An 11,567-nucleotide genomic window follows, 5' to 3' on the forward strand; every position below is an offset into this window, starting at 1 on the left:
CCCAGGCTGGAGTGCAGTGGCACGATCTTGGCTCACTGCAACCTCCACCTCCGGGGTTCAAGTGATTCTCCTGCCTCAGCCTCCCGAGTAGCTGAGATTACAGTCATGTGCCACCACTCCTGGCTAATTTTTGTATTTTTAGTAGAGATGAGGTTTCACCATGTTGGCCAGGTGGGTCTCCAACTCCTGACCTCAGGTGAGCCACCTGCCTTAGCCTCCCAAAGTGCTGGGATTACAGGTGTGAGCCACTGCACCCTGCTGTTTTCCCCTTATAGTCTGTGTGCTAGACACTGAACTTTCTTCAATCCCTTGACTGAGTCAACCTCTTTCGTGCCTCTGGGCATTTGCACGTGCAATGCCCTCTGCCTAGAACTTTCTTTCCCCCTTCTTCCCTAGCTAGCTCATCCTCAGATCTCCAGAAAACATTTGTAGATTAACTGCTGGCTCCTGCTGTGCTGCTATGCTCCTGTCACCACTGCGGGCGCCTCACTGTATAATACACTAAGCACCAGGAGAGAGGGGTCCATGTCTGTCTTTTTACCATCAACTTTCCACTGACTTGTACAAGGCCTGGCCTGTATTTATTGGATGGCTGTTAAGAGATAGGTTATTTACCAATTAGGCCCTGTTAAGAGATGTTGTACAATAAAGAACTTGACTGGGCCAGGCGCAGTGGCTCAGCCTGTAATCCCAACACTTTGGGAGATTAAGGTGGGAGGATCACTTGAGCCCAGGAATTCGAGACCAGCCTGGGCAATGTAGCCAGACCCCATCTCAACAAAAAATTTACATAATTAGCTGGGCATGGTGCTATGCACACCTGTAGTCCCAGGGAAGCTGAAGCAGGAGGATCACTTGAGTCCAGGAGTTTGAGGTTACAGTGAACTATGATTACACCACTGCACTCCAGCCTGGATGACAGAACAAGACTCCATCTCTTTTTTTTTGAAACAGAGTTTTGCTCTTGTTGCCCAGGCTGGAGTGCAATGGTACAATCTCAGCTCACCACAACCTCTGCCTCCTAAGTTCAAGTGATTCTCCTGCCTCAGCCTCCCAAGTAGCTGGAATTACAGGCATGCACCACCATGCCCAGCTAATTTTTTTTTTATTTTTAGTAGAGACGGGGTTTCTCCATGTTGGTCAGGCTGATCTCGAACTCCCGACCTCAGGTGATCTGCCCGCCTCAGCCTCTCAAAGTGCTGAGATTACAGGCATGAGCCACCGCACTCGGCCAAGGCTCCATCTCTTAAAAAAATAAAAATAAAAATAAAAATGAAAGAGCAGGCGCGGTGGCTCTAGCCTGTAATCCCAGCACTTTGGGAGGCAGAGGCGGGTGGATCACCTGAGGTCAGGGGTTCAAGACCAGGCTGGCCAACATGGTGAAACTCCGTCTCTACTAAAAATACAAAACTTAGCCGGGCACAGTGGTGGGTGCCTGTAATCCTAGCTACTAAGGAGGCTGAGGCAGGAGAATTACTTGAATCTGGGAGGGGGAGGTTGCAGTGAGCTGAGATCACGCCACTGCACTCCAGCCTGGGCGACAGAGTAAGACTTTGTCTCAAAAAAAAAAAGACAAAACAAAAAAAACAAAAAGACCAGGTGTGGTGGCTCAAGCCTGTAATCCTAGCACTTTGGGAGGCCGAGGCGGGTGGATCATGAGGTCAGGAGTTCAAGATCAGCCTGGCCAACATGGTGAAACCTCGTCTCTACCAAAAATACAAAAATTAGCTGGGCATGGTGGCATGTGCCTGTAATTCCAGCTACTCAGGAGGCTGAGGCAGGAGAATTGTTTGAACTGGGACCCGGGAGGCAGAGGTTGCAGTGAGCCGAGATTGAGCCATTGCACTCCAGCCTGGGCTACAGAGGGAGACTCTGTCTCAAAGCAAACAAACAAACAAGCAAAAAACTTAATTGCCAGGCCGGGCGCGGTGGCTCACGCTTGTAATCCCAGCACTTTGGGAGGCCGAGGGGGGCAGATCATGAGGTCAGGAGATCGAGACCACGGTGAAACCCTGTCTCTACTAAAAATACAAAAAATTAGCCAGGCGTGGTGGCGGGCGCCTGTAGTCCCAGCTACTAGGAGAGGCTGAGGCAGGAGAGTGGCATGAACCTGGGAGGCGGAGCTGGCAGTGAGCCGAGATTGCGCCACTGCACTCCAGCCTGGGTGACAGAGCGAGACTCCGTCTCAAAAACAAACAAACAAAAAAAAAACATAATTGCCCTTTATACCTGGTTGCTGAAAAACTCAAAATCTGTGGAATTTCCCATTATTGGAGTTCTTTGTTATTCTTGATAGGCCCTAATGGTTTATATTAATGAGGTGATTCATGGTGGGCCCCTAGATAGGTTATGCTAAGGACATGAATCAGGATGGGGGTGAGCCATGCCAGAAAGATCAACCATGTGATTAGAGGGTTGGAGCTTTGGCCCAGTTGATATCAGCCCAATAAAACCCCAGTAGGAATTCTGGACACTGAAGTTCAGTGAGGCTTCCTGGCTGGTGAACACATTGATGTGCCAGTAGGCTCTGTGCCCCGACTCCTCAGCAGTCCCCACAGAAGCTCAGATTCTGGGACCTGTTCCAACCTTCCCTATGCATATTCTTTTTTTTTTTTTTTTTTTTTTTTAGACAGAGTCTCACTCTGTCACCCAGGCTGGAGTGCAGTGGCGCGATCTCTGCTCACTGCAAGCTCCGCATCCTGGGTTCACACCATTCTCCTGTCTCAGCCTCCAGAGCAGCTGGGACTACAGGCACCTGCCACCATGCCTGGCTAATTTTTTGTATTTTTAGTAGAGATGGGGTTTCACCGCATTAGCCAGGATGGTCTCGATCTCCTGACCTTGTGATCTGCCTGCGTTGGCCTCCCAAAGTGTTGGGATTATAGGCGTGAGCCACCGCACCCGGCCCTTTTTTTTTTTGTGAGTCTCACTCTGTCACCCAGGCTGGAGTGCAGTGACACGATCTCATGTCTGGCTAATTTTTGTATTTTGAGTAGAGATGGGGTTTTGCCATGTTGTCCAAGCTGGTCTTGAACTCCTGACCTCAGGTGATCTGCCTGCCTCGGCCTGTCAAAATGCAGGGATTACAGGCGTGAGCCACCGTGCCCGGACACCTATGCATATTCTTTATAATAAAACCACAATGCCACAATTATAAGTATAGTGCTTCTCTGAGTTCTGTGAGTCCTTCTAGTGAATTATTGAGCCTGTGGAATTGTGGGAACTTCTGAACATATAGCCAGTCAGGCAAAGTGTGGCTGACTTGGGGACCCCTGAGATTTGTGGCTAGTGTCTGAAATGAGGGGAGTCTTGTGGAAGACTCAGACCTTTACTTGTGGGATCTGACACTAACTCCGGGTGGTCAGCACCAGCCTTGTATAGTATGTGTAGAGGGATGAGAGTCTGTGCTAAGTTGTTACAGTTAGGAGAGGGAGAGATGAAGCCAGGATGAGCAATGCAGAAGGAAAACAATAATATGGGACGATGCACAAGGTGGAGGGGAAAAATGTAGAGCAGGTTCCAAGATGGAAGCCTGGTCAAGAAGAATGGAGACACCAGCCGGGTGGCTCACGCCTGTAATCCCAGCACTTTGGGAGCCTGAGGCAGGTGGATCACGAGGTCGGGAGTTCGAGACCAATATGGTGAAACCCTGTCTCTACTAAAAATACAAAAATGAGCCAGGCGTGGTGGCGCACACCTGTAATCCCAGCTACTCAGGAGGCTGAGACAGGAGAATCACTTGAACTCAGGAGGTGGAGGTTGCAGTGAGCTGAGATCGTGCCACTGCACTCCAGCCTGGGCGACCAAACAAGACTCTGCCTCAAAAAAAAAAAAAGAATGGAGACACCAATGACAGAAAGACAGAGTTGGAGGGTTTGGGTTGTAAGTAGGGCAAAGAGGAGAGAGGGCCTCTGTTCTTTGCTGCTGCTAAGTCACGAGATTGGGCACTTTATCCTCTGTCCCCTAGTTCCCTACGATGGAGTCCAATTCCTCTAATTCTGTCATTCATCCCTTTTCAGCATAAGATCATCAGTGCCAGTGCAGCGGGGACCACCATCCATATGCCAGTGCTCCATAATATTTCTCCATAAGGACTCTGTGCCTGGAGCCGGCTAACAGCACATGGACCCACTGCTCTCCCAATGAGGAACGAGGGACGTATTTTTCCAACTAGATTCTGGCAACCTTTAGTTTTGACTTCTCCACAGACACACGCCCTCCTGCATCTCACTGCTGTCTCTCAACACATATTCCAGAAGTGGGAGGAGGAGGCAATTTGGACACTGTCAAAAGGGAGAGGTGGTGTGTGGTGATGGATAGCAACCCTGGTGGCCTGTCCTGAGTCTGATGGAGAGCCGAGGCGGGGCTCCCATCACAGCTCTTCAGAATCCTATGGGCCTCCTGCGGAGACAGAGACAAAACATGGACAAGGGAAGGAGGACTTTCCACATCTACAACCAGTCTATGCAAACCTACCCAAAGGCCAAGGGAGCTGAGAGGCTGAAGAAAGAGACTGAGGCCAGGCATGGTGGCTCACGCCTATAATCCCAGCACTTTGGGAGGCCAAGGCGGGCAGATTACCTGAGGTCAGGAGTTCAAGACTAGCCTGGCCAACATGGTGAAACCCTGTCTCTACTAAAAATACAAAAGTAGCCAGGTGTAGTGGTGTGTGCCTGTAGTCCCAGCTTCTCGGGAGGCAGAAGAATCACTTTAACCCAGGAGGCAGAGGTGGCAGCGAGATGTGATAGTGCCACTACACTCCAACTTGGGTGTGGCAGAGCAAGACTCCATCTCAAAAAAAAAGAGGGAGACCGACGTTTCCAGTTTCTCAGAAAGAAACATTTAATAGTGACTTAGAAACAGAAGTCAGTCAGTTATCCCTGAGTCCCAGGGCTGATATATCTGACAGGAAAGGTATAAACGCCTCAGTAGAAATGTGTGGCACCACTGAAGTCAGCCCCTCAGGGAAAGGCGCAGAATGCTATGTGAATCTACCTAAGAGCAGGATTTAAGGTCACAGTAGATAAAGTGGCAATCTTAGAGGAGGCATTCCAGAACAGGGGTTAACCAGAGGACAACATGGCGGATCAGCATCCAAGATGGAGCAGCTTCATCCTCCACAACAATCCAGGCTGGGATCTCTGTGTCTGAAACCCAGTGGAACTGCCCCTTGTTTCTTCCCTTGGAACCTCTTAGAAGGTGCCATCCCTCTTAAGAGTCCATGTGGTCCCAGCTTCCAAAGCACCACATAATTTAGCTCTTTTTTTTTTTTTTTTTGAGACTGAGTTTCACTCTTGTTGCTCAGGCTGGAGTGCAATGGCTCCATCTCGGCTCACTGCAACCTCTGCCTCCTGGGTTCAAGTGATTCTCCTGCCTCAGCCTTCCTGAGTAGCTGAGATTACAAGCATGTGCCACCATGCCCGGATAATTTTGCGTTTTTAGTAGAAACGAGGTTTCTCCATGTTGGTCAGGCTGGTTTTGAACTCCCGACCTCGGGTGATCCGCCCGCCTCGGCCTCCCAAAGTGCTGGGATTACAGGCATGAGCCACCATACCTGGCCTAATTTAGCTCTTTCCATCTGCTTGATTAAGCCAAGGCCACTTCCCTGTAACTTTCTACAGGTGAGATGTTTGGGAGTGGGGAGGGCGGCTGTACTGCGTTTGGCAATGATCTAGGGGAGAGGAGTTGTGGTAAACAGGCCTGCTTCCTAATCCCTTCTGTTGCCTTGGATCCACGGGCAGTGGGAAGCCGCTCAACTGGTTAGACTGTTGGGTTAGTCGTGGCCATTGCTTCTCAGCTTCCTCTTTTTCTGTCAACCCCTTCAATGTTGGGCTACCAGGCCCTGCACACTCCCCCTAGATAACCTTACCTATCCACATACCAGTGCTTCCCAAATATTCATCTCCGTCCCAGATCTCTTCTGACCATCACCTGGATACCTCCACCTACATGTCTCATTGACATTTCAAACTGAATACATCATAAGCAAAGCACATCATCTTCCTCCCAGACATGTCCCTATCACAGGTAATGACATTATCTACCCAGTGGTTCAAGCAAGAAGCATGGGCATCATCACTAGCTCCTCTTTCCCCATCCCTCTTCCCCAACACCCAGTTCGTGGTGATTCTTTCCCCACCACCCCTGAGACAGAGTCTCGCTCTGTGGCCCAAGCTGGAGTGCAGTGGTGTGATCTCAGCTCACTGCAACCTCTGGCTCCTAGGTTCAAGCAATTTTCCTGCCTCAGCCTCCTGAGTAGCTGGGATTACAGGTGCACACCATCACACCTGGCTAATTTTTGTATTTTTAGTACAGATGGAGTTTCGCCATGTTAGCTGGGCTGGTCTCAAACTCCTGACCTTGTGATCTGCCTGCCTCAGCCTCCCAAAGTGCTGGGATTACAGGCGTGAGCCACCGCACCTGGCCATTCATGGTGATTCTATCTCCTAATAGTCCTCGAATCCTTCCACTTCTCGCCATCTCCACTGCCACTACCGTAGTCCGGGCTAGCACTGTTTCTGCCTGGAGACTGTGTAGCTTTCTCCGTGGCCTCCCATGTCCTCTCCTGCCTCCCTCCTCTCAGAGTGATTTCTCAAAAATGCAGGCCTTCTCATGTCTATCCACTGTATAAACCCCTCCAAATGGCTTCCATTGCTCTTAGAATCGAGTCCAGATTCCTGTTCTGTTAGGCCTTCGATTTTGCCTGTCCTGTTTCCCAGTTATATTATACTTGATGTTCCAGACAGACTCGCTCACCTTTGTTTAGCTCCTTACCATGTCTCTCGCCTCTGAGGCTTTGCAAATATTGTTGTTTTTCTAGAGTGCCACCCACCTTCATGTAACAAACTGCTACTCATCCTTCAGGTCTCAGCTCACTCCGAGAATCCTTCCCTGATCCCAAAAGTCTGGGCCACATCCCCTGCTATGAGCTCCACGGCACCCTGAGCTTCCCCTAAAAGGCATTAGATTGAAGTCACTTGTTCCAAGTCTATCTCCCTCATGTGTGCCACCCAGGAGGAGGCCCTTGACAATGTTGTTCCCTGAGTGACAGTATGGGCAGGGCTGTTTCACAGTGCTTTGTCTCATTCTGTAGTCACAGGCTGCCCCTCCAGCCTGACCAGGCAGAGGGAGCTGCACAAAGCCCTTCCTGCTTGGGGGAGGATGGCCCAATGTCGCAGGCACTCCTAGTGGGCTGCTCACACGGAAAGGTTTCCTGAAGCCCCACAAGATGCCAAGACCCAGGCTCCACTGCAGCAGGTCTCCGGTCTCTACCATCTGGCTGTTTGCCGCTCCCAAGTGTCCAGTGACGGAAGGTTTATTTGGTTTCCACCACCACAGAGTCTTATATACAGCAGGTGCTGGGAGCACGCTGCTAGCCAGGCCCCGGAATACTGACCACCAGCTGCCATGGGAGACATTCCTTCACCAGGCTCACTACTGACTGATGCCCACTCCCCCTCTTTCTAGTCTTTCTCCATTATTTATGTTCCGGTTAAGCAGTGTCCCAGACACAGTTCAGAACAAAGTCCCTTGGTGGGCTGGCCTGTTGGAGAGCAGAGGATGCCCTGGCAGGAAGCCTCTCTAAAACAGGTGGCCCCCACCAGGTGGTCCCATCTGGACGCTCTCACCCACACTCCTTCTCTGTGCTTAGCCCCTGCCTGCTGCCTCCCCGGCCAGTAGTGCTCCTTCCAGCAACTGAGGATGACGGTAATGTGGGCTTAGTTCAGTGTTGTGTCTTTTTCTGTGCAACTGAAGGGCCCTGTTGGCTGCCAGACAAATGTTAAACTAAGCGGAAAAAAAAAAAAATAAGAAGAAAAGAAAAAATGTTAAACTAAGCAAGAAAAGAGGCCGGGTGCGGTGGCTCACGCCTGTAATCCCAGCACTTTGGGAGGCCGAGGCGGGTGGATCACAAGGTCAAGAGATAGAAACCATCCTGGCCAACATGGTGAAACCCCATCTCTACTAAAAATACAAAAATTAGCCAGGCATGGTGGCAGGCGCCTGTAGTCCCAGATACTTGGGAAGCTGAGGCAGGAGAATCGCTTGAACCTGAGGGATGGAGGTTGCAGAGTCAAGATCGCACCACTGCATTCCACCCTGGGCAGCTGAGTGAGACTCCATCTCAAAAAAAAAAAAAAAAAAGAAAGAAAGAAAGAAAAGAGACTTACTGGTTCTCCCTGTCTTTCCACTTACACAGGGCCAGTCCCCTTCTGTGACCTGATAACAAGAACTCGTGAGTTTAACTGGACAAATGAGGTAAAAAGGGGAAATGCTTGAGAGGATGTACAAAGTCCAACCACTCACGAACCCAATCCACCAATTCACTCTTGTATTAAGGGAAAAAATGTATGTCAATACTTACTAATGTTAACATTCATGTGTATTCATTTATTCAGCATATATTTATCGAGCACTTACTAGGTACCGGGCACTGTGCTAGGTATTAGGACACGGTGGGGAGCAAAAATGGGTCTCCTGATCCATGGAACTTACACACTAACAGGGAGACAGATCTTTGATCAAAGAAACAGTTCAGGCCGGGCACAGTAGCTCACGCCCCTAATCCCAGCACTCTGGGAGGCCGAGGCGGGCAGATCACGAGGTCAGGAGTTCAAGACCATCCTGGCCAACATAGTGAAACCCTGTCTCTACTGAAAATATAAAAATTATCGCGCCACTGCACTCCAGACTGGGCGACAGAGTGAGACTGCCTCTCAAAAATAATAAAATAAAATAAATAAAAATATAAAAATTAGCCAGACACTGTGGCACGTGCCTGTAATCCCAGCTACTTGGGAGGCTGAGGCAGGAGAATTGCTTGAACCTGGGAGGTGGAGGTTGCAGTGAGCTGAGATCACACTACTGCACCCATCTCTTTTTTTTTTTTTTTTTTTTTTTGAGACGGAGTCTCGCTCTGTCGCCCAGGCTGGAGTGCAGTGGCGCGATCTCGGCTCACTGCAAGCTCCGCCTCCCGGGTTCACGTCATTCTCCTGCCTCAGCCTCCCGAGTAGCTGGGACTACAGACGCCCGCCAACACGCCCGGCTAATTTTTTGTATTTTTAGTAGAGACGGGGTTTCACCGTGTTAGCCAGGATGGTCTACGATCTCCTGACCTTGTGATCCGCCCACCTCGGCCTCCCAAAGTGCTGGGATTACAGGCTTGAGCCACCGCGCCCGGCCTTAGACTCCATCTCTAAATAAATAAAAACAGCTCACAGTTCATTGATTGCAATGGTGAAAAATAAAGTACAACAGAGACTTGGGCTGAAAAGGGAGGTATGTGGTGCTACTGAAACAACCTCTCACTAAGGATTTGAGCAGCGCTATTGACCCAGCTGAAACCCAAAGGAAGGACTTGATCACTAGGTGTGTATGTTGTTGTAAATGGTTTTTGCTTTTAGACCTCAGGTTTAGAGAACTAAGGTCATCATGACCCTTGGTTCATGGCACATTGTATCGTCAAAGGCCCACTTGGGCACTTTCTTATTAACCTTTCATCTCCATTTTTCCTTCCCATTCCCTGTTTCCCCATAGGTGGTTAATGATGAACTTATGAGAGAACCTGCTCTGTCTGGCTTTCTCAGAGAACACAGGTAGGTTGGGAGTTTGCGAAATGGGTATGATGAAAAGGTCATAGCTCAAGTGAAGGGGCTTTGGAAAGGCTGTTACTGGAAGCTGGATAAGGAGGGAAGAAAGAAAAGGAGCAATGGATTGGGGTAAAGTAATTATTGCACTGGAGGTCCTAATTACTTTGAAATCTCAGAGTATTGTGGATAAAAAAGCAAGATGGAAGGAAAGGGGCCGGGCACGGTGGCACATGCCTGTCATCCCAGCACTTTGGGAGGCCAAGGTGGGTAGGTCACTTAGGTCAGGAATTTGAGACCATCCTGGCCAACATGGTGAAACCCCATCTCTACTAAAAATACAAAAACTAGCCAGGTATGGTGGCACATGCCTGTAATCCCAGCTACTTGGGAGGCTGAGGCAGGAGAATTGCTTGAACCCAGGAGGTGGAGGTTGCAGTGAGCCGAGATCGCACCACTGCCCTCCAGTCTGGGCGACAGAGTGAGACTCCATCTGAAAAAGAAAAAAAAGTTGGAAGGAAACAGGACACCTGCATAAATAAGTTTGGAGACAGAGCCGATCCTGGGTGATGATAAAATCCAAGTGGGATAGTTAGCTGAGGTGGAATGAAGGTCACTGTAGAAAAGTTCAGAGTGTTGGATGGTCACTGACATGGATACAGGATAACAGAAGGGGCTGAGGTGAAGCACAAGACAGGGAACCAGGGCCTAATACCCTTAAAGAATGAGAGGGAGTTAGGAGTGGTTGCATAGGGTAAGGTTTAGTTACAAGGGATGGAAAACACCAAAATTAATAGTGCTTAAACAAGATAGGCTGGCGCTTTGGTTTACACCTATAATCCCAGCGCTGTGGGAGGCTGAGGCAGGCAGATCACTTCAGGTCAGGAGTTCAAGAGCAGCCTGGCCAATATGGCGAAACCCCGTCTCTACTAAAAATACAAAAATTAGCTGGGCGTGGTGGCACGTGCCTGTAATCCCAGCTACTCAGAAGGCTGGGGTGGGAGGATTGCTTAAACCCAGGAGGCAGAGGTTGCAGCGAGCCGAGATCACACCACTGTACTCCAGTACTCCAGCCCGGGAGACAGAGCGAGACTCTGTCTCAATTAAAAACAAAAGCAAAAACCAAAACAGAAGTTCATTTCCTACACTCAAGACATTCAGTGTTATCTTGTCCTCACGGCACTCCTGTGTCGGAAGAACCAGTCTCCTTTGATCTTTTTTTCGAGACAGGGTCTGGCTCTGTTGCCCAGGCTGGAGTGCAGTGGTATGATCACAGTTCACTGCAGCCTCAGTCACCTGGGCTCAAGTGATCCTCCCACCTCAGCCTCCCAAGTGGCTTCCTCTTATCTTGTTGCTCTGCATGGTACCAATTCCCAAAGCTACTTCAGTATGGCTACTGAACTTCCAGCTGTCGTGTCTGCATTCCAGACAATAGGAAGCAAGAATGGATAAAGGGAAAAATGTACCCTTCTTGTAAGAACACTTGGAAATTGTATACATCATTTTCTCTACCATTGGCCACAATTTAATCATAACTGGGAGGGAAGCTGGGAGATGTCATCTTTATTTTAAGCAGCCACAACCCCAGCTAAAATACTGGAACATTCTATTTCTTTTTTTTTTTTTTTTTGAGACGGAGTCTCGCTCTGTCGCCTAGGCTGGAGTGCAGTGGCACAATCTCCGCTCACTGCAAGCTCCGCCTCCTGGGTTCACGCCATTCTCCTGCCTCAGCCTCCCGAGTAGCTGGGACTACAGGCACCCACCACCTCGCCCGGCTAATTGTTTTTGTACTTTTAGTAGAGAAGGGGTTTCACCGTGTTAGTCAAGATGGTCTCCATCTCCTGACCTCATGATCCGCCCTCCTCGGCCTCCCAAAGTGCTGGGATTACAGGCTTGAGCCACTGTGCCTGCCCCTGGAACATTCTATTTCTTTTCTTTCTTGTTTTTTGAGATGGACTCTGTTGCCCAGGCTGAAGTGCAGTG

This window comes from Nomascus leucogenys, chromosome 19, assembly GCF_006542625.1.
Source record: "Nomascus leucogenys isolate Asia chromosome 19, Asia_NLE_v1, whole genome shotgun sequence".
Lineage (NCBI taxonomy): Eukaryota > Metazoa > Chordata > Mammalia > Primates > Hylobatidae > Nomascus > Nomascus leucogenys.